The sequence below is a fragment of the Emydura macquarii genome, unplaced genomic scaffold (assembly GCF_026122565.2).
Source record: "Emydura macquarii macquarii isolate MOO-44397 ecotype Brisbane River unplaced genomic scaffold, CSIRO-AGI_Emac_v2 contig_799, whole genome shotgun sequence".
NCBI classification, from domain to species: Eukaryota; Metazoa; Chordata; order Testudines; family Chelidae; genus Emydura; species Emydura macquarii.
In genome coordinates, this window is record NW_027130936.1 from 578,382 (window position 1) to 604,543 (window position 26,162).

Genomic DNA, 26,162 nt, shown 5'->3' on the forward strand with positions numbered 1-26,162 from the left:
TGTGATTTCTAACGTGCATCAGGGTGTTGCACACTAACTGGCTGGGGTAGTTCCTGCTGGTGCGAACTGAAGGTTCCCTAGTGAGTGTTGGTGCACTTTAGAAACCAGCCTCCCCAGCGCGTATTGCCGGGCCATGTAAATAAGCCTTCAGTCAAGTATGCAGTGTTGTTGTAGCCGAGTGGGTCCCAGGATATTAGAGACATAAGGCGGGTGAGACACTGTGAGTTCGTTTCCCAGACCTGAAGAAAAGCTCTGTGTGGCTTGAAAGCTTGTCTCTCACCACCAGAAGCTGGTTTAATAAAAGATATTACCTCACCCACCTTGTCTCTCTAAGCCAAGTAAAAATTATTGACACAGGGATCACGTCCCAAGAGAAGCGTGGAAAGAGTTTAACAGCACACAGCAACCCTTCACAATATTTTAAGACAGGAAATGAAAAAAAAAAAAATCATATCCCCTGAAAACAAAGAGGGAAGTTGTATTAGGTGAGCAGGAATAGAGTACCTAAGTTAGACTCTGGCCAGGTCATCTGGGCTAAAGCCGCTACAGAAAAATAGTCCCGTGGGATCATGATGATAAATTCCCAGAGTTTCAATTTTCATCTCATCCAGAAAACGACACACCAGCATAACCCAGTAACGCCAAGCTGGGGTGTCGGCTCAGCGCTTGTGTTCTCCCGTCGGCTGAGCCAGTAACACGGCCTCCCGCAGTAAATGGTTACTAGAGAAGAAACCCGGATCATCAGTGTTCTAGCAGTGCATGGAGGCCTCAACCAAGTCTGGAGCCTTTCTGGGCTCCTAGGGTCCACGGCGCTGGACAGCTTGCCAGGCCACCTGGCCTGGGTCCCGAGCTCAAATCCGCCACCTGGAGAATTTCAAAATGTTTGGTTTTCCTTCTGAATCAACGAGTAAAACCAAAATTTCAAAATAGCAAAATTCTCCACCTTTGTCTGCCCAGTCCTAACTCCCTGGCCTCAGTGTCTGTACAGCACCCAGCACAACCTGGCACCGCTGGGGGCTACTGTAGTCCCGATAGAAATAAATAATGCCTCTTCCCTATTTGGCTTCTCTGGCATAGCAGACAGCTGCAGAGGCCCAGCAGCTGTCCCTTGCAGAGCACAATGGCTTGGCTGGTGTGATTGTGTCTCTCTCTACTGGCTGGCTCAGCAACTACAACAAGCTGCTATTCCTGCCAATGGCGTTACTCCTTCAGTTTAAGTGAGGAAGCATCTTTGGTCTCCTAGTGCTAATGCCCTTGTTTTCCATCTTTGCTAACAACCCTGGTGTTTGGAGCTACCGTGTACTTGTACAAGGCAGTGGATCGCTTTTATATATGCATGCATCCATTGGCCATGCCCTGCGCACAACTCCAGATCCATCCCCTGCGTTAAATCAACCCAGCGTTTTCCAAACCAAGCCAAAATGCTATTCCTCAGGGAGGCCTCTGCACATAGAGCATTTCACCCTTCAGGTGGCAGCTGCCCTAGATGTAACTCTGCTCAGGCTAGGATGATTCAAAGCGGGAAAAGCATCTCTCTTTCACCGCCACATAACTCAGAAATAATGGCCAAAAAGAATGTACTCAACATTGCCACAAACAGGGAACTGCAAGAAAGACCCCCGGATGGAAAGCTTCAGCTCAGAAAGGTGAATATTTCAGAAACCTACAGGCATGTTATAACCAGAGTTCATAGCAATCTTAATTATTCCGTCAAGACAACTGTCAGGTAGGCAGTATGTCCTAGTGGGTAGAGTGCTGGCTGTGACTCAGGAAACCCAGGCTTGGCCTCTGCCCTGCTGTGGGCAAGTTGTTTCCCTGCTCTGTTCCTCAGTGTTCCCATCTATAAAATGGGGCTAGTGATACCAATCTCCTTTGTATCGTGCTTTGAGATCTACTGAGGAAGAGTTCCAGATAAGATTGAGGGGTAGTAGTTGCTCGTATTCTAATGATTCCATATCATTGTTGTAATTAATATTCTCTGCAACACCCAGCCCTGAGCACGAGTCAGTAATTGGGGTGTACAAAAAGGTTTCCATTTCTAAATAGTATCTTATATTTTGATAGTCCCTTTTGCAGCAAATAACACCACAGAGCTTTACAAGCATCTGGGCTTTCATTGCTGCTCCTTATTTACAGAACTGCCTCGACTGTCTGGCTGAGCTGAGGGCCCCATTGTAAAAACCCTGGCCAGACACACAGTAAGAAACAGTCCCTGCCCCAGAGAACTTTCAGTCTAAATGGACAAAAAGTAGGAGGGGAAACAGAGGTGATGTGACATAACCAAGGCCTCCAGCATCTCAGCTGCAGAACTCCCAAATCCCAGGCCCATCCCCTAACCTCTAGATAATGCTGCTACTGCATATGCAGACATCAGCACACACAGCAAGAGTGACTTCACCCACCACTGAAATGCAGCCACCTCTGGGGTGGAATGTGGCAGCTGTGTAGATGCGCACAGCAATGCCACACAATACCTGAGGTCAGAATGTGGAGGAGGCACCTACATCCAGTTAAAAGTGCACATGTGGGAAAGGCTGGCAGAATGTTTGAATTTGCTCAGGATAATGTGCCTACCCTCGAGAAAGGTGCTTCAGGAAGTGAATGTCTCAGACTCACACGGATCCAATGAAGCTCGCGTTTACATCTCACCCACAAGAAAGCTGCAGTGTCCTGGAGCCCCACGCTGGAGTCTTGGGTCAGAGGGAAGAGCGCTACCTGCTGGATTTTCTATCATGGTATCCCCGCTGTGTACTGACCATTCCAGACACATCTGAGCTCACGGTAACCGGGAGTGTCAAGGCTGCAAGACAAATACATCTGTCACATTCTGTCCTTGGCCATTGTCATCCTTTGCATTAGCTCTCAATAGCTGCCTCTCATTACTGGCCTTTCCATCTCCCTCACATGAATCCTGCTGGGGCAGGGGTGCCTGGGTGGGGTAAATGTTAAACCTAATTGTATTCGTTTGATTATTTTCCTTCCCCAAGGGTACAGCCTTGTCAACCTCCCAGCCACAGAACACCAGGTGTTGATACGTTCTGTATTTGGGCTGGCACAGTTCGGATTTTATGCTAGCCTCTGCAAAACTGCGTTCTGAATTCAAATGGCTGCGCTAGAGAAGGACATGTGGTGCCACTGGAAGCCAGCTGAACACAGCAAAATTAGCAAATGCATCTTCCTGAAGCGCTGGTGAGAAGGTAAAGACCCAGCTGCGATCACGGGGGGCAGGAGGAGGGGCGCAGATTCTCCTCTCTGTCAGGGCAGCTTTAGTGTGCCAAAGCCAGGCATCCAGCCAGTGCAAGATTCCTTTTGTAGGGCATGACAAAGGAAAGGTGCTGCCGCCTGTAAAGGGTTAACAGATCCCAGGGGGGCACGCGGCAGCTTGGGGAGTGTAAAAGGAAGGAGGCGTGTGTGTGAGGACGAGATTGATTGCCACTGCTCAGTGTTCTTCAGTTGATTTGCTTTTTGGTTTTGGATGATAATACTTAGCACCAGCTTCGGAGAATGAGTGGCATGCAATATACTGGCCGAGGGTGTGTGCCCGTGCCATGGAGCCTTCTAGTGACTAGTCCCGGGGAGAGGCTGAATACCCAGGCACTACCGGGATTTCAGTGAGGCACTTGAATGCAGTTCCACATGGGAAATTATTAGTTAAATGAGAAAAGAGGGCAATTAATCTGAGAACTGGAGGGTGGGTAAGGAGCTGGTTAAAGGGGAGACTACAGCGGCTCATGCTGCAAGGTGAACTGCCAGGCTGGAGTGAGGTTACTAGTCGAGTTTCTCAGAGACCGGTCTTGAGACCAATTTTAGGCCACATCTACACGTACAGGGCTGCAGCAGCGCAGCTGTACCAATGGTGTAGTAAAACCACCTCCGTGAACAGCAGAAGCTAGGTCGGTGGGAGAAGCTCTCCTGCTGACATAGCACTGTAAGCTTACGTCACGCTGGGGGTGGCTTATTCACCCTTGAGCAATATAAGTTATACCGACATAAGATGTAGTGTAGACACAGCCTTAATTAACATTTTCATTCATGACCTTGGCACAAAAAGTGGGTGTGCGGAAATAAAATATGCAGATGACACGAAGTTGGGAGGCGTTGCTACTATAGAGGACTGGGATATAATACAAGAAGATCTGGAGGACCTTGAAAATTGGAATAATAGAAATGGGATAAAATTTAATAGTACAAAGTCATGCCCTTAGGGACTAACAACAAGAAATTTTGCTGTAAACTGCGGCTGTATCAGTTGGAAGCGACAGAGGAGAAGAAAGACCTTGGAGTACTGGCCGATCACAGGATGATTATGAGCTGCCAATGTGATGCAGCCATGAAAAAGGATGCATGGGGCAAGGTATTTCCAGTGGAGATAGGGAAAGGTTATTGCCATTATACAAGGCACTGGTGAGACCTTATCTGGAATAGCGTGTGCAATTCGGGTCCCCCATGTTTAAGAAAGATGAATTCAGACTGGAACAGGTGCAGAGAAGGGCTACTAGGATGATCCGCGGAATGGAAAACCTGCCTTATGAGAGGAGACTCAAAGAGCTTGGCTTGTTTAGCCTAACCAAAAGAAGGTTGAGGGGAGATATGATTGCTCTGTATAAATACATCAGAAGGATAAATACCAGGGAGGAAGAGGAGTTATTTAAGTTCAGCGCCAATGTGGACGCAAGAACTAATGGATATAAACTGGCCATCATGAAGTTTAGACTTGAAATTAGATGCAGGTTTCTAACCATCAGAGGAGTGAAGTTCTGGAACAGCCTTCCAAGGGGAGCAGTGGGGGCAAAAACCTAGCTGGTTTCAAGAATGAGCTGGGTAAGTTTACGGAGAGGGTGGTAAGATGAGATTGCCTACACTGTCTGGGGCCCAAATGTGACTGTTAGTAGCAAATATCCCCAGTGGCTGTTGATGGGACAGTCGATGGGGAGGGCCTTGAGTTACTGCAGCGATTCTTGTCTAGCTGGTGTGTCTTGCTCACATACTATGGGTCTAACTGATCATCATATTTGGGGTTGGGAAGGAATTTTCCCCAGGGCAGATTGGCAGAGACCCTGGGGTTTTTTTTGCCTTCCTCTGCAGCATGGGGCACAGGTCACTTATTGGTTTAAACTAGTGTAAATGGTGGATTCTCTGTAACTTGAAGTCATTAAATCAAGATTTAAGGACATCAGTAACTCAGCCAGAGGTTCTGGGTCTATCACAGGAGTGGGGGGGGTGAGGTTCTGTGGCCTGCGTTGTGCAGGGATCAGCCTAGATGATCACCATGGTCCCTGCTGGCCTTAAAATCTGTGGACTCTTTGAGAGAGGGGGATTGGAGGTCCAGCAGGTGGGGAAGCCTCCGTATCCCAGCATTGCTTCCCTTCCTGGCACCATGGGAGCTCCTCGGCTGTAGTGCCAGCACGAGGGCAGAGATTTTCCCGGCAGGCCTGGGTGTGGGAAGGAGTGAGCCAGGGATTATCTCCAGTACTTCAGTGCTACAGGTCCAGGAGGACCCAGCTAATGAACAGCAGCCATGCAGAGAGCAGGTGGGCACCCCGAGAAAGCATCCCGAGATTGTGAGAGGAAGCCCCAGCAAGTCTTACCAGGGTGTCAGCTTCCCAACCCCACCAGCCTGTGAACTCTCCTCTGCGCTCTGCCAGCCTTGGCTTTGCCTGGCAGGTGAACAATAGGTTCACCCAAGCCGCTGCAGAGTCCAGCCCTGAACCACTGGGTGGGCGCTCACAGAAATGACCTCACCAGCAGTCCCCAAAGGAACAGTGCACACACCACGTGCTCGCCTCAGCGGAAGATCAGCTGCAATGGCACATCACAGCACCGAGATGTATTTATAGTGAAAACAATCAGCAGTTTATTAGCAAAGGCTACGATCTCCGAGCTAAGGAATAAGGACAAGAACGGAGTCCGAAGTGGTTCCATATAACCATATTCCAAGGGTAACAAGCTTCCTGGAAACTTTAGATAAGGGGGTTAAATACTTATCTCCCAGCACAGCTGGGGAGCACCCCTCACAAATGCAAAGGGAACGGAGCAAGGGCTGTCTTTTTGCCTTCTCTTTATAGCCTCCAGTCCCCCTGCCAAAGGACTGTCTTTGCATACAGCCAGGCTAACCCGCCTGCTTTTCTCCCCTGTGTTGTAGTGACACCCCCAGGCACAATCCAGACTATTGAGTAGCGGTGCCACCCTTGCCTGCTGTCCTGGGGTGCCCTTTACACGGCCTGTGTTGTGGAGTCACAAGCAGACACACAAATGCTGCAGCCAGCCAGCCACTCCTTGGCTCTTACCAGCCTGGGTTAATTGCAGGGTGACCCCAACACACCCCACAAATGTATGTCCTGTACTGCCCAGCTCTCTCCCAGGCAATACAAGCTTATATAAAGTCCATCATTTTATTAATTGAAATGATATGCACACCTCCTGTTACCCCCATGGAGTTTCCCAGACACTTCAGTTCAAACACACTGGATTAGATAAAAAAACAATAAAACAAGTTTACTAACTACAAAGAATTTGATTTAAGCGAGTACAACTAACAAAGCACAAAAGTAAAAAACGCTTACAAGGGAAAATGCAACTGGTGCCTCACTTAACAGCCTTTGTTAAATTCAAAGCAAAGATTCTCAGCACACGTTCAACAGTCTTAGGGGCCAAACTCCTTAGGCCAGAACCCGTTCTTCTGGTTAATGGCTCTGCTTCCTTTGTGCCTTCTCCAGCAGTGAATGGAGGACCAGGCAGAGGAAGGAGGAGGGAGCGTCTTTCCCTTCTGTTTAGAGTCCAGTCTCCCCTTTGAGAAGCGTTTCTAACTGGGAGCATGGTCAGAGGCAGTCTGCATGGACGGGAACACCATGCTGTGTCTTTGCTAAGTCTGCATGGACGGGAACACCATGCTGTGTCTTTGCTAAGGGCTTGTCTACACTCGCGCTTATGCTGGCAAAATTTATGTTGCTCGGGAGGGGTGTGTGTGTGTGTGTTTTTCACACCCCTGAGCAACAAAAGTTTTGCTGGCATAAGCACAAGTGTAGACAAGCCCTAACATGTAGATTTTTTGCCCTTGTCCCATTTTCTGCCAAAGAATGGCCACTTAACAGGCCTAGTTTACACCTGGCTGAGGTGTCAGCTTGCCCTTTGCCCCGATGAACTGGTTTAGCCCTTCCCAGATGTCTCTGGAAAACAGACTTTTAGTCACCATCCAAGTTTATGTTTCTAACATCATGCTGCTACGTGCGTTTCGCCATGATATTATTGATCGGCCAGTGATGAGCTTTTAACTGACATCTCATAAGGCACACCTCAGACAAAGATTACTACAATAAGCCTATAAAATGTGGACAGAGGCAACAGAAGAGGACAACTGACAGAACGTGTCCCTGTGTAGGTGGGGCTCCCCTAGGGCAGCTTGCAATGATTCATCTGCACGGCTGACAGGTAGATCAACATCCTTTGTCTGCCCCAACGCCCACTGTCAGCTCTGCCTTGGAGACAGACTTCAAAACGTCTTCTCAGTTCATACCCACAACTCATACCCACATGCATACAGCTCGCAAGGGTTAGGACAGTCAGTACGACAAGCTTTTATTAGGAACCTTCCATGATGTCATTTATAGATAAATTCTATGAAAGCAGGGTGCTAGGTGTATTGAGTTTGTCGGGCCTTTTTAGGAGTCACAGAACAATCACCCCTTTGCCAGGTGGCACCAATGGGCCTCTGCAACAGCAGGGGATCAGTGTGGTGGGATCTCCCCTCCGTGGCCCTGAGAACTGTCTTCCCTGTGCATCAGCCTGCTAAGGCTGTGATTCTTACTCACCGTGTCCCACAAAGCCCTGCCCACCTGAGCGGAGGGACACCAGGAGACACTCCAAGCTCAGCGCCATCCAGTTTCTTGGTCCTGCTCCCTTCCCCTGGGATCAGACTCCCTTAAAAGCCTGGGATCTTTGGATCCCCAGTGAATCCTGGCAGGCTCAACTCCAGCTTTCTGAGCAGGAAGAGTTGAGCATCATACAGGTTACCGTTTCTGCGGACTAAAACCTTCGACAGCTGCACTGTGTGGGCACAGCCCTCCCAGAGCGGCACCGTGTTGCCTGTGACTAAACTCCTCCCACCCTTGGTTGCACTGAGTATTATTTGGCTATGCTCCACCTCAGAGGTGGCTGCATTCCAGCAATCCTGTGCGCACAGAGTTTGGGGGACCCTGCCCTAGTGAACAATGCTTGCAGCTATAAAACAGCATGATCATTAGTAGAGACTCTCCCTTAGTTCAGCTGGCAGAGACCTCTGGTTCTGCAACACCAAGTCCTGCTTACACCCCTCAGACTTCAGCAGCTGAGGTTGAATTGGCTTCCCCAAGCATGTTAGAGACAGAGCTGGCTGGTTGACCCTGGAGGCCCATAAACATTCAGATCAAGAAGCAGAGGTCCGGTGTATGTTCCGTGTACCTGAGAGCAGTCGCAATTTCTCCATGCGCTACCCTCTCCTCGCACTGAATCTTGACTTTCTGGGTTTTGCCGTGCAAACAGGGAGCAAAGAAATATCCCTTTGACCAAACAGAGGGGGAGACTCTCTAGCTGAGAGACATGGGACATGCTACTTCTTGAAGGGCCAATAACTTATCACCAGGTGCCCTGCCGCAGAACCTGCATTACCCCATGCTGCTGTGCTAAATAACGGCGGTCAGGAGATAGGGGGTGGTGCCAGCCTCTTCCCAGTGGGAGGGCTGAGATGAGCTCGACAGAAAATGGGAGGGGCACATGCCACCCTTCTTTCTGCAGTTCTGTGCTGCTACTGGTGGTACCACCTTCAGAGCCAGGTGCCTGGCCAGCAGTTGCCACGCTCCGGCCGCCAGCAGCAAAGAAGGGTGGCAATGCCATACCATGCCGCCCGTACTTCTGCATAAGATTTGACCTTTGCACTGGGGAGGAGTGGCCATGCGGGGACTCAGACAAATTTTGGGGTGTCTATAGCCCCCACAAACCCCCCACCAGTGCTGCCCCTGGCTCTCACTTGGCACAAGTGTTCACACCTCATGGCTGCCTCATGCACAGAGGAAGAGCAGGAAGCAGCATGGGGATGACAAATGCAGTCGGCTGCCACACCACATTGTGGGGGGCTCATGTGGATCTGGGACAATCCTGCTCTGGTTTCCAAGAGCATCATGTGCCCTTACTGTCCTTGTGCCCTCCCCAAGGGTGCATGCTGCCTGACAGCTAGATCCAAACCACTCACTCTCAAGCGTGTGCCGCTGCTGGGTCTGTTGAAGGCATCATGTCCTGCACCTACCTGGTCCTCAGAGCACGCACTCCGCAACTTAGCATCCAAACAGGGGGATTTGCTCACTGAAAAATCATGACACAACATTGATCTCAGCCTAAACTGGCTCCCAAGCTCCCTCTCCCCCATTGGACGCTCCCATTTGAGAGTGAGCAGCATCTCCAGAATGGTCAGTCCCACGATGTCAAAACGAAACAACCAAATCCAACCACGAGTCAGACCACTGCCCACAAAATCAGATTTTAAAAAATATCTGAGGGTTTTTAAAGTCAAATACGTTTTAGGTTCTTTTGAACCTTCAGGGTTCAGGCTTCCCAGCCTTTTTCCACAAGGAGAGCTAGAAAATTCCTCTGTTTAACTGGAAGCCAAGAGTCTCACATAATCACATGACTCCAGGAGCTGGGGCTTAAAAAAGCTACATGAAATATTGCCATTACAACTGGTCAAAACTCAGAATTCGTTTTGGGGAAAATGTTGATTTTTGAAATACATTTTTGATCCAGATTGGAACAAAATTTTGAAATTTCCCATAAAATTAAATTTTGGGAAAAAACTCATTTTGATAAAAATCAAAGTGTTCTGATCTGGTTTTGATTTTTAAAATGGTCATTCTAGTTTAGAATACAAACAGAAAACAAAATCAGGTTGGAAATGAAAAATCAAAGTGTTCCAGTAAGGACGTTATAGAAATGCTTGGCTTAATCCCTCCTCTCCCCCAAAAACCTTCGCTGAAACAGACACATTCCTGCAGGAAGGTGGATTTCAATGAAGTGGCAGAAACAACATTCCCTCCGAAAATCTGCAGTCAGTCTGGTACACTGCACCCGGCACAGCCAGTCAGCAATGCTGTGGGTGGTATCTTACACCTGCTCCCAGGCATGGGCTGAGGCAGGCATGCTGCTGACAGGTCTATGCTACAATGGGAAGTTTGACTCTGGCTTGGACAGACGTACCTGTGCTAGCTTTAATTTAGCTAACGCAGCTAACAACAGCAGTGAAGACATGGCAGCACTGGCGGTACAAACCCAGCTGGGACCCTGAGTACAGGAACTTGCGTTCTAGCGTGAGCCAGGGTCCACGCCACTGCATCCTCATGGCTATGTTTACCTGCGCGAGCTAGATTAACACTAGCCCAGGACTGCCTACCGGAGTTGTGATCACCCCTCCGACTGCAGTGCTGACAGAACCTATGTTGCTTTTTTGCTCAGTAGGACCCAGTTAAGGCCAGTCACAAAAAACGTCATGGAAAACATGCCAACATTTCAAACAGAACAAAAGGAGGTGAAACTTTGTGGACTTTTTGGTTTCATTTCGGTTTCCGGACACAGTAAAGATGGCCATAACACGGTACACACCCGTCTCTCTCCGTACTTGTGTGCAGGCCCCCTATTACCATGGCACCTCACGATCATTAATGCAGCTGTCTTCAGAACACCCCAAAAGCAGGGCAGAGCTATCATGCCCACCGTACAGAGGCGGAAACTGAAGCACAGAGAGACTCAGCCCCAGATCCTCAGAAGGTCTCTAAGCACCAACGTGCCTTGATTTCAAGGAGAGGTAGGGGCGTAAATACCTTTGAGTCATTTGGTCACTGTCACTAAGGAAGGACTCAGACTCTGTTGCCAAGCAAATGCTCTAAACACTGGATCAGCTTTTGGCCCAGTCTACACTAAAGAGCTAAGTCGACCCAACTACATTGCTCAGGGGTGTGAAAAATGTATGCTCCTGAGCAACCTAGTTAATCCCCCGAACCTCCAATGTAGACAGAGTGAGTTTGATGGAAGAGTTCTTCTGTTGACCTAGCTATTGCCTCTTGGAGAGGTGGATTACCTGCACCAATGAGAGAACTGGGGGTAGGTAGTATCTACACTCTGTGCTGCCATAGCACTTTAAGTATAGACAAGCCTCATTCTCCATTCAAGACACCAATCCTACTGCAGAAGGACAACATACTAGGGTCTCTTTCAAGAGGTGTCCAGAGTCCAATGAGCAGGATTGACCAACCTCTCCTGTGCATGCTGGGACTGCGATCTGGGAGTGGAGTGAGCACTGTGTGTGCTGAATCAAGCTCAGGACCCCGTGTCTCCCCACGGAGGCAGAGCACCCTGATGTGGAGGGTTCCCCTGGAACTAGGAGCACAACAGGAGGAGAAAGATAGGGTAACAGCTGGATCAGCTGAGCAAAGTACTGGGATCTGAAAGATCTCCAAAGATTTGAAGAGAAAAAAAACCCATCCAAGTGATTGTGAAATGCTCAGGGAGAGACTGGAGAGCCAGTCTGCAGAAACAGCAAACCCTGGCAGTTACAGGCCAGTAACTCTAACTTCAGTACCAGGCAAATTGGTTGAAACTATAGTAAAGAACAGAATTACCAGTCACATAGATGAACATGATTTTTTGGGGAAGAGTCAACATGGTTTTGTAAAGGGAAATCATACATCACCACTCCATTAGAATTCTTTGAGGTTGCAAGGCATGCAGACAAAGGTGATCCAGTGGATAGAGTGTATTTGGACCTTCAGAAAGCTTTAGACAAAGTCCTTCACCGAAGACTTTAAGCAAAGTAAACAGTCTTGGAATAAGAGGGAAGGTCCTCTCCTGGATCAGTAACTGGTTAAAAGACAGAAAATAAAAAGGGAACGGAATAAACAGTCAATTTTCACAAAGGAGAGAGATAAATAGTGGGATCCCCCAGGTATCTGTATGGGGACCAGGGCTGTTCAACATATTGATAAATAATGTGGAAAAAGGGGCAAACAGTGAGGTGACAAAGTTTACAGACAATACAAAGTTACTCAAGAGAGTGTGAAGAATTACACACTGACCTGGGTGACTGGGCAACCAAATGTTGGATGAAATTCAATGTTGATGACTACAAAGTAATGCACATTGGTAAACATAATCCCAACAATACATATAAAATGTGGGGTCTAAATTAGCTGTTATCACTCAAGAAAGATTTTGGCATCACAGTGGTTAGTTCTCTGAAAACATTAGCTTTTTTTGACTGCTGCTGCACATTGAGCAAACATAAAAGTTAGAGACCATTAGGAAAGGGATAGATAATAAGACAGAAAATATGATAATGCCACTATATAAATCTATGTACACCTACATCTTGAATACTGCATGCAGTTCCGGTCACCCCATCTCAAAAGAGAAAGTAGAAATGGAAAAAGTACAGCAAAGGGCAACAAAAGTGATAAGGAGTGTGGAACAGCTTCCATATGAAGAGAGATTAGAAAGACTGAGACTGTTCATCTTAAAAAAAGAGACGATCAAGGGTAAGATATGACAAAGGTCTATCAAATCACAAGTGGGGTGGAGAAAGCAAATAAGGAAGTGTTATTTACCCATTCACATAACACAAGAACTAGGGGTCACCCAATGAAATTAATAGGCAGCAGGTTTAAAAACAAACAAAAGGAAGTTCTTCTCACAACATGCTGTCAGCCTGTGGAACTGATTGCCAGGGGACGTTGGAGGTGTCAAAAGCATAACACTGTTCAAAAAAGAACTAGATCTGTTCCTGGAAGATAGGTCCATCAGTAGCTATTAACCAAGATGGTCAGACACACAACCTCATGTTCTGAGTGTTCCTAAGTCTCTGACTGACAGAAGCTGGGAATGGATCACTCGATGACTGCCTGTTCTATTCATTTCTGCTGAAGCATCTGGCATTGGCCACTGACAGACAATAGTTTACTGGGCTAGACGGAGCATGAGTCTGACCCAGTGTGGCTGTTCTTATGTTCTCAACCCTCCATAATTCTTGGGGCTCTGAGACTGATGTTAACAGGGTTCCTCATGGGCAGATCTCTCACTGCACTGGGTCTGCAACTGGTGCAGCGTCCTGGCTCCAGGGCCTTCTCTGGGGGTGAGGGGCAGGAGCTCCGTGACCCTGCTTGTGTCTCAATGTCTCCCCCCAGCACATGCACACACACTTTCCCCCCTCCACCGCATGTTGGGACAAGCAGGCAACAGTTCTGCTGGGCTGATACATTATTTACAAGGGGGCAGGAGAGGAGAAATAACCCAACAGCTCAGGGAAGATGCAGGTCCAAGCAAATCCTGTGTGGCCACAGGCATGGCCTTTGTAGGCATAATTCGACTTCAATATTTGGGGGGGCAGCTCCGGTCAGGCCAATGGGGCTGCGTGTAGGGGGCAAATACCACACCTGCCTGAGGTTTGCAGTTTGGGGGGCAACACCCCCCCCCCAAACAACTACACTCATGACAACCACTATCCACCCCCCCAACTTTTCCATTCCTGTGTCAGTACTGGGCTTCTGCAGCTCGCTCCCCAGCCCCACAACTCCCCGGGGGGCTGCCTTTATCTCAAAACACCCAGCTGTGGGAGGATGGACTCGCCACTAGCTGGGCATGGCGTAGCAGCTCTTTTCCCTCCAGCGCCCCTGCCCCTGGTTTCTCCTGTCCCGTGGTGATCTGCCTCATCTCATGACTCGTTCCTCTGGCCAGGTCACACTGGTCCCACCCCTCCAGGGTATCCAAGTCCAACAAACAGCCATCCCTTCCTTATGCAGGCTCTTCAGCCCCGGCTCTGGGCCCTGGGTTCCTCACACCTTCCCCTCAGGGTTTTAAATCATCCTTAGCCCCTCATGTCGGGGCCTCACACCACCCTGCCCGGCAGCTTGGGGGAGCCCAGGTCCTCCCACTACACTGGGCTCCAGTCCAGGGACCCTACAACCAGCAGCCAAGATCTGCTCTGTCCGGCTCTTGGCTGCTGCCTCCCTGGACTCCTTCCTCCGCTAGCCTGCCAGCAGGCCTCTCCCAGCCTCGCTAAGGTCAGGCTCCTTCCAGGACCAGGAATTACAGGGCTCCCTCTGGAATCCGCAACACAGCTTCTGCCCTGCTCAGGCTTCACCTTACATCCCTCTGAAATTCCCTTGTGCCATTTCTCAGCTGGACACCCCAGGCCTCTGTCCCTCCCTGGAGTCCAGCTTCTGCCTTTGTATCAGCACTCACCATCAGACTCTGCTCTGCCCCAGCAGCTGAGCCCCATCTCTCCTGACCTCTCACCTGCCTGCCCTGTTCAGGCAAACCTTCTGACTTGACCCTGGCCAGCGCTCCACATGCTACTCTCAAGACCAGACTCACTTCTCCTTCCTCACTGCCACTCCCCTTCTGCCCAGGCCTACCTCCCTTCCTACTAAGCACCCAGCTCCTTCCCCAGCTGGGACTCATCTCTGCCTGGGCTACTCTCCAGGTGCAACCTGCTGTGTAAATTGGCCTCTCTAGGCCACATTATCCCTTCCCCCACCTGTGTGGGATAAACACCCCGCCACACCATCTCTGAGGGGCTGGCCTATTGTGTGTACACTGCAGAAAATTTCAGTCATCCCTTTTCTCAGTTATGCCTCTTGCAGTTTTCCCTTCAAAGCTGTTTCTCTCTGTTTGTTTCTCGCTTCTCTCCAGACTCCTCCTCAGCCCCTTTTATCATTGTGTATCCCACAATTCAAAGGAAACAATTGAAATCAAAGCCACAACTGGGCCTGGGGTTTCCACAGGGCAGAGCAGTCTCTGGGGACATGTGTTTTGCCTTGTCAAGACGTATCAGCCACCTGGTTGGGTGCAGAAAATGCTGCGAGTTCAGGTCACACCTACTCTTCATAACAAGGGAAGAACGGAGAGGCTGAAAGGATCCCCACCTGAAAAGCAAGCGGTGGAGAGGCACCAGAATGTGACTGTGTAACCCACATTGAAACCAGTGTGACTCTTTGTTTGTCCCTGTCTAGTGGCTAAACCACACATGGAGATTTATGTGGCCGTTACTGCCCCTGACCTAAGAGATCTAGTCCTTGGGCTAAGGAGGCAGGACTCCTTGCTTTAGTTCCAGAATTTGCAGGATCAGTCTCTGCAGCTAACCTGACCTAAGGGGGCATCACAACTGTTTGGCCAGCTCTCAGCATTGCTGACATCAAATCCTACCTTCAAGTAACCTTGTTCACAAATCCATTGAGGAAACTGAGGAACGAATTGGGGTCCTTGCCCTAGCACAAAGTGGGGTGTCAAACACTAGCAGATCAGAAGAACTGTAGCGCTTTGCACTGGTGTAAATGAATTGCAGCAGGGAGAGGGCAGCTGATGTACTTGTGCCCTGGGTTACTGGAAGTTTTTAATCCCACAACTCTCAAACTTTGCAACATAGAAGGATCACAGTGTTAGCTTGCTCGGAGCCAGGCGGGCTGCACCAAACTGGCATACAACCTACCATGTAAAGATCAAATATTCCTGGTCACAACTAAAGAGCCCAATGTAAATGCCATCTGCTTGGACTTGTCTCTTCCTTGACAGGAAAATAGAACCTGACTTTAGCTGGAGGTCACCAGCCAGAAAACCTGTTTTCTAGCAACCCAATCTTTAAAACTATGATGCAGACACAAAGCGGTGTATAGAAATTGATGGAGTCTCCTTTCCCCTTCACTCTCCATCTCCTCAGAAAGGGCAAGAACTGAATGGGCCATAGAGCTTGAACTTCCTGTCATTGAGTTGAATCCCGAAGTCTGTTCTGACGGTGAATTTCACCATCGGGTCCTACCAAAGCAAAACTTCCATTGAGTCAATAGGAGCTGCTGCTGTTTCTTGTTTTGCCAAAGCGCTCCAGGATTTGGCTCATGTATTGTATGAGAGGCAGTGTGTACTGGTGGTTTGGGGAAGCCAAGAGAGAGGGGATTTATTTAGACCTGTTCTGCATGAAATCTGGACGTTTGAAAACGTTTTCATTCCAAATCAGAAGGAAAAGTTACCATTTCAAAATATTTCCCTGAATAGAAATTCTGAAAAAATTAAATTGAGAGACATTAAAATGTTTCATTTCAATAAGGATGAAGCGTTTATAACATATCTAAAATAGTAATAGGATATATGACATTAATTATAATATATAAATAATATATAAAATCAAAAGGAAATGAAACAAGAAAGTTGAAACAAACCATTTTACCTGATCAAAATAGAGTGTTTTGACTTTATCGGAGCGAACCATTTCAACAATATCAAAAGAAAATGAGACAGCAGGAACAATTTGTTTCAATGTGTTTCTGTCAAAAATTTATCAAAGTCAGCACATTCCCATTATTTCATTTTTGACAAAACTGCATTTTCTGATAGAAAACTGGTCTGTGTAAACGTTTTCCAACTAGCTCCAGTTCTATGCTTGCAAGGCCCAAGCATAATTTTTTCAGGCCCAGCACAAACTTGTAACACAGGCCCTCTCCTGCACACACATACCACAGTCCCTCATCCCATACATACAATCTCTTGAGCCATGACATTTTTCTTCCTCATGGTAATGTGGGTTGCAGCCTGGGCCAGGCCCCCCAGGGCTTCCGAGCCCCAGTAAAGTGTACCCTTTCCCCCTCCTCCATGTGGGGGCCCTGTATGCTTGTCAAACAAACTTGATATCATTTTTTTCATTAAGATCACAAGTTTGGTTGATAAAGGCAACTGTGTTGATATAATACACTTAGGTTTATGGAAGGCATTTGTCTTAGTCCTACATGACATCCTGATAAAAATTTAGCACTTTACAAATTCAATCCAGCCCATGCCAAGGAATTAAAAACTGATTAACTGATAGATCTCAAAAAGTAACTGGAAATGGGGGATTGTCACCCAGGGTGCCTAGTGGGGATGATCTTATGTAATCCATACATGATAAATAATACATGATCTTATGTAATTAAATATCTTTATCAATGATCTGGAAGGAAACATAATATTGCTGGTAAAATTTGCAGAGGATTAAAAATTGGCATGGTAAATAATGATGGGGACAGGACAGTTATACAGACTGCTCTGGCATGTGTGGTAAGGTGAGCTCCTTTGCATAATGTGCATTTTAGAACAGCCAAATGAAAGGTCATACAGCAAGGAACCAAGACTATAGGTGACACTTACAAGCTGAGGGGTAATGTATCCTGGAAAGAAAAAGACTTAAGGGGTCATGGTAGATGCCCTAGTGAGATGCTGTAGCTAAGAAGATGAGTGTGCTCTTTGGAGGAAACAGCAGGGGAACATGAAGCAGAAGGATGAATATCTGTATATGGCATTGGTGAGAGCATCACGAGATAATGGATCCAGGTCCGTTGTCCACACTTCAAACAGGATGTTGAAGAATTTGATTTTAGGTCTGGAAAACATACTTTATAGCCAGACTCAAGAAGCTAAATCTATTTAGTTGATCCAAGAGAAGTTTAAGACGTGACTTGATCACAATCTACAGATACCTACTGGGGGGAAGAGATTTCTGATGGTAAACATCTCTTCAGCAGAAAAAGGCATAATGAGATCCAGTGATGGGAAGCTGAAGCTAGATACATTCAGACTAGAAATAAGGTGCACATTTTTAATAGTGAGGGTAATGAACCATTGGAACAAATTTCTTAGGGAAAGTGGTGGATACTCCATTCCTGGAAGTCTTTAAATCAAGACAGGCTATCTTTCTAAAAGAGACACTGTAGCTCCAGCAGAAGTTATGGGCTTGATGCAGGAACTACTGGGTAAGGCGGTTTGGCCTGTATTATGCAGAAGGTCAGATTAGATTATCATAACGATTCCTTCTTCTGGCCTTAAAATGGATTAAACTATTCCTTGCTCTGCCTCTGACCTACTGAGTGACCTTGAGCAAGTTCTTTTTCTGTGCCTCTCTTTCCACTCAGCTCCTGTTGTCGTATCTGTTCAGATTGTGAGCTCTTTGGGGCATGGACTGTCTCTTGCTGTGGTTGTGCAGTGCCCTGATTCAGTTGAAACCCAGCCAGCAGCCTTGCATATGTGGGCACTGGCTAGTACAGGCCGGGGAAGGCTTAGCCTTCCCAAACAGCCGGGCATGGCCCTGCCCCAGCCTGCTGCCTTGCCGGTGCTGCGGCAGCATCCTCCCTCAGACTCTCCTGAACGCGGTGGGGCTGGAGGGGGCGAGCCAGCCTTTGGTCCGGGCCACCCACTTGGACTGCCCGGCCGGTGCTCCAGGGCGACTGGGGCTGCCCGACGGGGAATCAAGGTGGCTGGAGCCGCCAGGTATTGGGGCCTCCAGTGAGGACTCCACCCAGCACCGATGCTCCAGGGTGGCCAGGGCTGCCTGGCCAGTGCTCCAGGGCAGCCAGGGCCACATGCAGCTGGGGTCACATTGCCTGGCTGGGATTTGGGGCACCTGGGGCCACCTGCACTGGAGCCACCAAGGCCCAATTCTGGAGTGGGGCGGGCTCCTCCAGCTGCAGTAGGGGGGAGGCAGCTCTGAGTGGCAGCAAGGGAGAGGGCAAGAGGGGCGTGGCCTCAGGCAGAAGGGGAGGAGCCATGGGCCAGCATCTACTAGTGGGCAGGTCACCCAGAGCCAATGCTTGCACACAGCTCCAGGATTTCTTTTGCAAGCCCCAAATCTCTAGCAGTTCTCTTTGCTTCGCCGGCACCCCTGTCCTTTTCATATATCACGCTGAGAGCAAAGCAGCACAAACCAACAGACAGGCCTATTATGCCCTGAAAGAGCCGTTTGGCAGAGGTAATGCAGCTATTGATTTATCCTGAGCTGTGTGATCGGCCCTGCTGGTCTCTCATCAGCATCACATGCTCTCTCCAGCTGCTGCTTACAGTACTTTAAGCTCGAAGACTTGTTGTGTGCTCATTCACCCCATTATCTCATTCTGAGGATGAAAAGGTATTGAACTGTGGTGGTATTGAACAAGGCTGTGCTCAAACATCCCATTTCTGACTCACCTAAGCCCTGGAGTTAGCCAAAGGCCTGTCCAGATTGGTTTCCCTCCCCCTTTTCCTCTGAACAATACTTCACACTAGTAGGCAGGCACTGATCATTGATTCCTTGCGCGCAGCAAGAATGAAAGGAACAGTGCTCTGAACATTTGAAATCTGAGCCCCTACCTTCAGGAAAGTGAAACTATTCGCATCCCTACCTGGAGTCCCATCAGGTGGAGATGAAGGTCAATGAACCTTCAGGACAGCTGAGTGAATAACTGATTTTTATGGTCCTCCAGCAATTCAAAAATTCAAAAAATGTTTTGGTTCAGGCCAACCCCAAACTGGAATTTTCAGCATTTTCAGCAGACCAAAAGAGTTGGAAAAAGTTAATTTCAGGTCAAACGAAATGTTTCCATTTGGGGATTTGTCACCTTTCTAATAAAAGCCAAGGAAATGAAGGGTTAGATTCACAGACCTGAGCAGGAGCCAGTGTCATCATCAAACATGCCTAAGGACTATTGTGCAGCCTGAGTGACCACGGTTGATGGCACTGCACCAGGCATCATGCAGTGACACTCCCAGAGCTGGCTCAGTCCTGCAGCTCCATCAATCTCTGGGGGAGAGAGGGAGGCGCCTGCTGTTATAGCCCAGTGTTTAGGGGCATTTTGCTGGGATGTGGAAAACCCAGGTTCAAATGCCTGCTCTGGAGCAAAGCTTCCCATGCGAGTGCCAGAGAGAAAGAGTGGAAATGATCCCATAGTCTGGTTGTTGGGGCACCGAGGGCCCAGTCCCTGCACCAATGAAAACTTAATTCAGAACAAATTACTTTAACATTTTCAGAATTTCTTTTCCATTCCATCCAGAGCAGTTCACCGAAATGGACACAGGTTTGTGAAAGGTTTTAGTTGCCCTGAATCTGTGTTTTTTTGGTGAAAAAGTTTCAGCTGAAAAATTTCCCCCAGCTCCTGTCTTCAACCGTACATCGTTCACACTCCCCCTTAACCAGCCCATCACACCCCTAATTTGGGAACCAATGGGGGACAGCTTGCTAATATCTGCTGTAGGTACATATACACGCTCCCATTGCCTCACAATCTTATTTTTATTTTCACAGCACCACTGTGGTGGACGACAGTGCTGTTAACCCCATTGTACAGATGGGAACTGCGGCACAGAGAAGACAAGTGACTTGCCCAGTGTCACACAGAGAATCAGTGGTAGAGCAGGGAATTGAACGTAGATCCTCTGAGTACTTCATGTCACTGGAGCATCCTCCCTGCCTAATATAATCCTTCCTTTCCTTTTCCCCATGCTCTGAGGAGCAGTGAAATAGTTAACAATGCTGGCGTTTAAAATCTTATCATTGGCATTTGAGTTAACACCCACTGAAATTAATGGAACAGGTCCTCTTTGAGAGTGATTGTTTTAGTCTCTCTGCAAACTCAGGCAGACAACTGATGTTTCAGACTGCACATATTGGTGTCAGTGTGAAAAGAAGGAGTGCCTATCTATAGCATCTGGCCCCCATTACCAAAGTATCTGGATACCTCTCACCCTATTAATGCATCTTCCCTCACAACAGCCCTCTGGGGTAGGGCTGTGCCATGATTCCCATTGTACAATGGGGGAACTGAGGTACAAAGAGGCCAAATGACTTGCCCAAGGAGTCTGTGGTAGAGTGAGGAATTGAACCAGGCTCTGCAGGGTCCCCCACTAGCACATTAGCCCATCCTTCCTCCTCCTCCATTTGTGAGGTCAGTGCAGTTCCAGCACTGGAGACAGAGGTTAAGCAGTTCTCTCCTCCCAGTGTCCTAGGGCTGGAGGATCTGCACGGAAATCTGCTGTGCTTCCTCAAGAAACGTCACTGCAGGAAGTTACACAATAGCCTTTCAGCAGAGCGTGGAGAGGCACTTGCAGAAGCGACAGTGAAATTGGACGACTTTCCTGATCTTTGATCAAAGTGGCTCCCAGTTCAGGGAAGGGGAAACGATAATGAATCTGACCTGAGCCCAGGAGCCAAATCTTTATGCAAGGGCCCTTCTTTAAGTGGCTGTTTGTCTATTTGCTTTTTAAACCAGTGCAAATCTATTGGGCCTTCATGGATGCCAGGTGATATTCCCACCTCACATTATTCAGAGGAGTTTCTAGCAGGGAGGGCTGTGGGTCAAGTTGGAGGTGCAGTGGCAGAGCTGGTTGGGTGCCCAGGACTAGAAGTGGGTTGGGGCTGCAGGTCAGGATTGATGGGGCTATAAAGAAACTCCCCTCTGAGACGATTATTCCATAATTGTCAATGGTAGGGTTGCTTGTTCCCTCCTCAGTCAGACACGTCCAATACTGGCCACCACTGGTGACAGGACCCAGGACTAGGTGGACCTTTGGTTTGATCCAATCTGTTGATTCCTGTACTAATAATTTCAAGACTCTTTCGCTGTCCTGAAAACTTGAATTGTGCCCTTTGCCAAAGGGAAATATAGAACATGGAAGGCAGAATAAAGCGAGGAAATAAACAAAGATCTGCTTGTAGAGAGGCCAGGAGCAGAAGGGGATGCTGGGAATTGCTGCCCTGAACAAAACCTAAACTCTTGGTGCCTCCAGTCTTTCAAGGCTGAACAATTCTAAGTCCGTTGCAGCCAGCTTCCTGATCCCTCTGTTCACTGGGGAACTTGCATTGTCCCTGAAATAAAAAAGACTTTCCGAGTTGAAGCAGGGCTGCAGCCTTATGATATTAACATACTAATGTGTCTGAGCAGCTCAGTAATCCCCGCTGTAAGCAGGCCATCTCCTCACGGGGAGATGGGAGGGGCAGAACCAGAGCGCTAGGTGACAGGCTAACCACATTCTCTTAGGGATGCCAGCCAAGGTGCTGGCACCTGACCAGGGCTCCCTGGTTTTCAGCCATCCTGTATAGGATTGCTGATGGTTTTTCAGGCCTGGTCTTGTCGGTCTTGTCTCATGCTCTGTCTTGCCTTGCATGGTCTTGTCTCATGCTCTGCTACCTGCTGGCTGGTTTATCAGGGTAGTAGAAAGCAGCTTTGATTTTTGCACCGTGACTCATTTTCCCTGTACTGCGAGGGCATTTCACGAGCCTCCTCCTGTATCAGGCTTTGACGTCTGAAAAGGAGCCCCGGGCCTTTTCCATCAGTAAACTCTCTGGGAGGAGGGCTGTCTGTCTGTACAGCACCTAGCACCATGGGAGCATGGTCCAGGAGTGGGGCTCCAGGTGCGGCAGTGATACAAATAGTAAGTCATGCTACTCATGAAAGAGCCACTCTGAAAGGCAGAGGGCGGTGCAGAAGAGTGGACTCACAGCTCATGTGCCCCCTTCTGGCTGGGCCTGGCATAGCAGCTCTCTCCCATCTAGTGCCCTGGCAGATGGTCACTCCAGTCCCAGTGTTGTCCGCCTCTTCTCAGGACTTGGCCATCCGGCCAGAGCATGTTTTGTTCCCACATCTTCCGTGATACCCCAGTCCCAAGCTCACATAAAACAACACCCAAAGTTTCAGTCCCTCTGCTCCTCTTCTTGGAGGTGACTAACACAAAGATTTTCAGTGCAGACCACTCATAGAAATCTCAACTCACGCATATCTAGTCCCACTCACCTCCCAGTTCTTGGCTGATCCCCATCTCGAGCTCCCCACTGCAGGAACCCTCATCTTTCACCATCTTGGTACTTCCTCAATCTCAGCTCCATACTGAAGCATCTTTCAGGCCTGATGCAGTGAGAATCATGTATCCTGTTGTCTTTGCCTTTATATTGTTCAAACCCAAGGTTTTCCTTGCCTCTAGCAACTTTCCTGACACCCTCAGCTTCCCGGCCTTCCTCCCCAGGTCCCCTGCACTCCTTGCTCCAGAGCTTTTTGTGGGGCTCAGCCTGATACCTGAAAAGTTCTTTCTGGCTTTTATTTCAGAGCATGGGCTTCTCTCTGCCACTAGCCCAAGAGAGGAAACTCTTAGCTACATATCTCCTGGTTCTCCTCCATGGCCTTCCTTCAACTGCCCTCTGCTCCTTCCTTTGCAAAGCCCAGCTCCTCCCTAGCTGGGTTTGAGCACTAATTATGCCTAACCCCCTCCAGGTGCTAGCCAGTGACCTAACTGGACTCAGGTTAATCAGTGTGGGGTTTATACACGCCATCATAGGTGGGATGGTTCACAGGCCATGAGCATTGGCCTCACTCATCTCCTATTGTCATCAGTTCTCCCAGCATGGGCAATAGTTGGTCCCATTGACTGCAATGTGAGCAGAGGTAGGCCAAGGCTGAGTCTGGTTGAAAATCCCACTTGAGATGCACAGCTCACTATGTGCGGGGATGCTCTTGTGGTTAAGGCACTGGTCTGCAGCTCAGATCTGGGTGCAATTTCTGACTCTGCCACAGACATCCCGGGAGACCTTGGGCAAGTCCCTGAGCTTCACTGTGCCTTAGTTCCCCATCTGTACAATGGGGATAATGATCCTTCTTTTCTCAGTCTTCTCTATTTAGACACTATCTGAGGCAAGGACTGTCTCTCACAGTGGTTGTACAGCACCTAGCACAAAGTGGCTCCAATCTCGGCTGCAGTCTCGAAGTTCTACCATAATACTATTAATGACCATTCTCTGGGGGACAACTGCTCCTGGGAATGACTGGTACCATCTCCTGGCTATTTTCATATCAACGCCAGGCCAGGTTGGTAAGGACTGGAAGGCATTGCTGTTCACCTGAAATGAGTCTGATGTCCACATTGCAAACACCACTTGTTGGGAAGCTGCTGCAGAGAGGCCAAGGACTGACTGGATCACAGGGACTGAACTCAGTTTTTGTCTATAGAGTCAGTTCCTCCAGGTCAGTTGAGTGGGGAAGCTTAATTCCACTCACATGCAGCGTCCCATGGTAGCCAATGTGATGCAGTCAGGCCCATGTGAGAGTCTCTGCAGGACTGAGCCTTTACTCTGTTGTGTGTAATGGATCATGGGTAATGGATTGAGAACATGGTGAAAACACACAATATTGAAGTAAATAAACCAAAGGAAGATGAAGGCCAGGCAGCTAGTAGGGAAGGGGCTCCACCATCCAAAGTGTCTGCAAATTTGTCTTTAATCACTAGGTTCTGACCTCTCTGCCTAATTAACAACCTTGCAGACATCTGGTAAATGATGCCCTTAGTTCATAACGTGAGAACATAAGAACAGCCATACCAATGTCAGACCATTGGTCCATCCAGCCCAGCATCCTGTCTTCCGACACTGGCCAATGCCAGCTGCTACAGAGGGAATGAACAGAACAGATAATCATCAAGGGATCCATCTCCTGTTGCCCATTCCCAGGCTCTGGCAAACAAAGGCTAGGGATACTTGAGAGCATGGTTTTCCATCCCTGCCCATCCTGGCTAATAGCCATTGATAGACCTGCCCTCCATGAACTTATCTAGTTCTTTTTTGAACCCTGTGATAGTCTTGGCCTTCACAACATTCTCTGGCACAGGTTGACTGTGCGCTGTGTGAAGAAATACTTCCTTTTGTTCATTTAAATCCTGCTGCTGATTAATTTTATTTGGTGACTCCTAGTTCTTCTGTTATGAGGAGTAAATAATACTTCCTTATTTACTTTCCCCACACCAGTCATGATTTTATAGACCTCTATCATAGTCTCCCTTAGTTGTCTCTTTTCCAAGCTGAAAGGTCCCAGTCTTATTAATCTCTTTTTATATGGAAGCTGTTCCACACCCCTAATCATTTTTTGCCCCTTTCTGTACCTTTTTCAATTCCAATATATCTTTTTTGAGATGAGGCAACCAGATCTGCACGCAGTATTCAAGATGTGGGCATATCATGGATTTATAAAGAGGCAATACGATATTTTCTGTCCTATTATCTATCGCTTTCCTAATGAGTCCCAACATTCCGTTGGCTTTTTTGACTGCCGCTGCACATGGAGTGAATGTTTTCAGAGAACTAGCCACAATGACTCCAAGATCTCTTTCTTGAGTGCTAACAGCTAATTTATACCCCATCATTTTATATTTATAGTTGGGATTATGGTTTCCAATGTGCATTACTTCACCTTTATCAACATTGAATTTCATCTGCCATTTTGTTGCCCAGTCATCCAGTTTGGTGAATCCCTTTGTAATTCTTCGCAGTCTTCTTTGGATTTAACTGGCTTGAGTAGTTTTGTATCATCTGCTAATTTTGCCGCCTCACTGTTTACCCCTTTTTCCAGATGATTTATGAATATGTTGAATAGTACTGGCCCCAGTACAGTACATATCAAAGCAACAGAAGCAATTCTAACTCTCGGCTGCAAACTTATCTTCATTCAACAGGAACTGTATTTTTTAAGCAAAATGGGGTGGCAGGGAGAGAAGTGTTTAATTAAGAGAAAAGAAGTGTTAGGCCGAGCTCTGGAGGGCAAAGTGACACTGGGAAGTGCTACTTAGAGCTTCAAAATGTGCACATCTCTCCAGCCCCTCAGCTTCAGTGGGAAAAGCAATCTCATTTAGACTAATATCCCTCCTCATTAGAACTTTCCACACACTGTCTAATTAACCCAGCCCACTCCATGCAGCAGATAATGCTTATCCTCATCCTTATCCCTGTGAAAGCACCATGCTTAGTGTCCGAGACATCATGCCTAAGACAAATTACAGTTCCAGGTTTCTGTGATACACATTTGTAGTGCTCTATAAACAAAGGAAGATGGAGGCTGGCATGTCTACAGAGGCCGAGGTAAGGTAGTTTGGGTGAAATTCCATACTTTCAAAAACAGCCATGGGGGGGTCCGACCAACGGTCCATCTAGCCCAGTATCTTGTTGTCCAACAATGCCTGGTGCCAGGTGCTTTAGAAGGAATGAACAGAAGAGGGCAATTATTGAGTGACCCATCCTGTCGTCCACTCCCAGATTCTGGCAGTTGGAGGTTTAGAGGCACCCAAAGCATGGGATTGTAACCCTGACCATCTTAATAGTCATTGATGGATCTATCCTCCAGGAGCTTATCTAATTCTTTTTTGCACCTAGTTATACTTTTGGCCTTCACAACATCTCCTGACAACGAGTTCCACAGGTTGACTGTGTGTTGGGTGAAGAAGTACTTCCTTTTGTTTGTTTTAAATGTGCTGTCTATTGATTTCATTGGGTGACCCCTAGTTCTTGTGTTATGTGAAGTAGTAAATTACACTTCCCTATTCACAGTCTCTATACCATTCATGAT

General features: G+C 48.0%; 1 long non-coding RNA gene across 1 annotated transcript; it reads right to left on the reverse strand.

Annotated features, from left to right (window-relative positions):
* Nucleotides 1-384: 384 nt before the first annotated feature.
* LOC137149669 (uncharacterized) lies at nucleotides 385-14,382 on the reverse strand. The gene is made up of 3 exons (XR_010918819.1): nucleotides 14,254-14,382; nucleotides 2,575-2,800; nucleotides 385-864 (listed from the first exon to the last, which is right to left on the reverse strand). It is a non-coding gene; the product is annotated as an uncharacterized lncRNA (long non-coding RNA).
* Nucleotides 14,383-26,162: the final 11,780 nt, after the last annotated feature.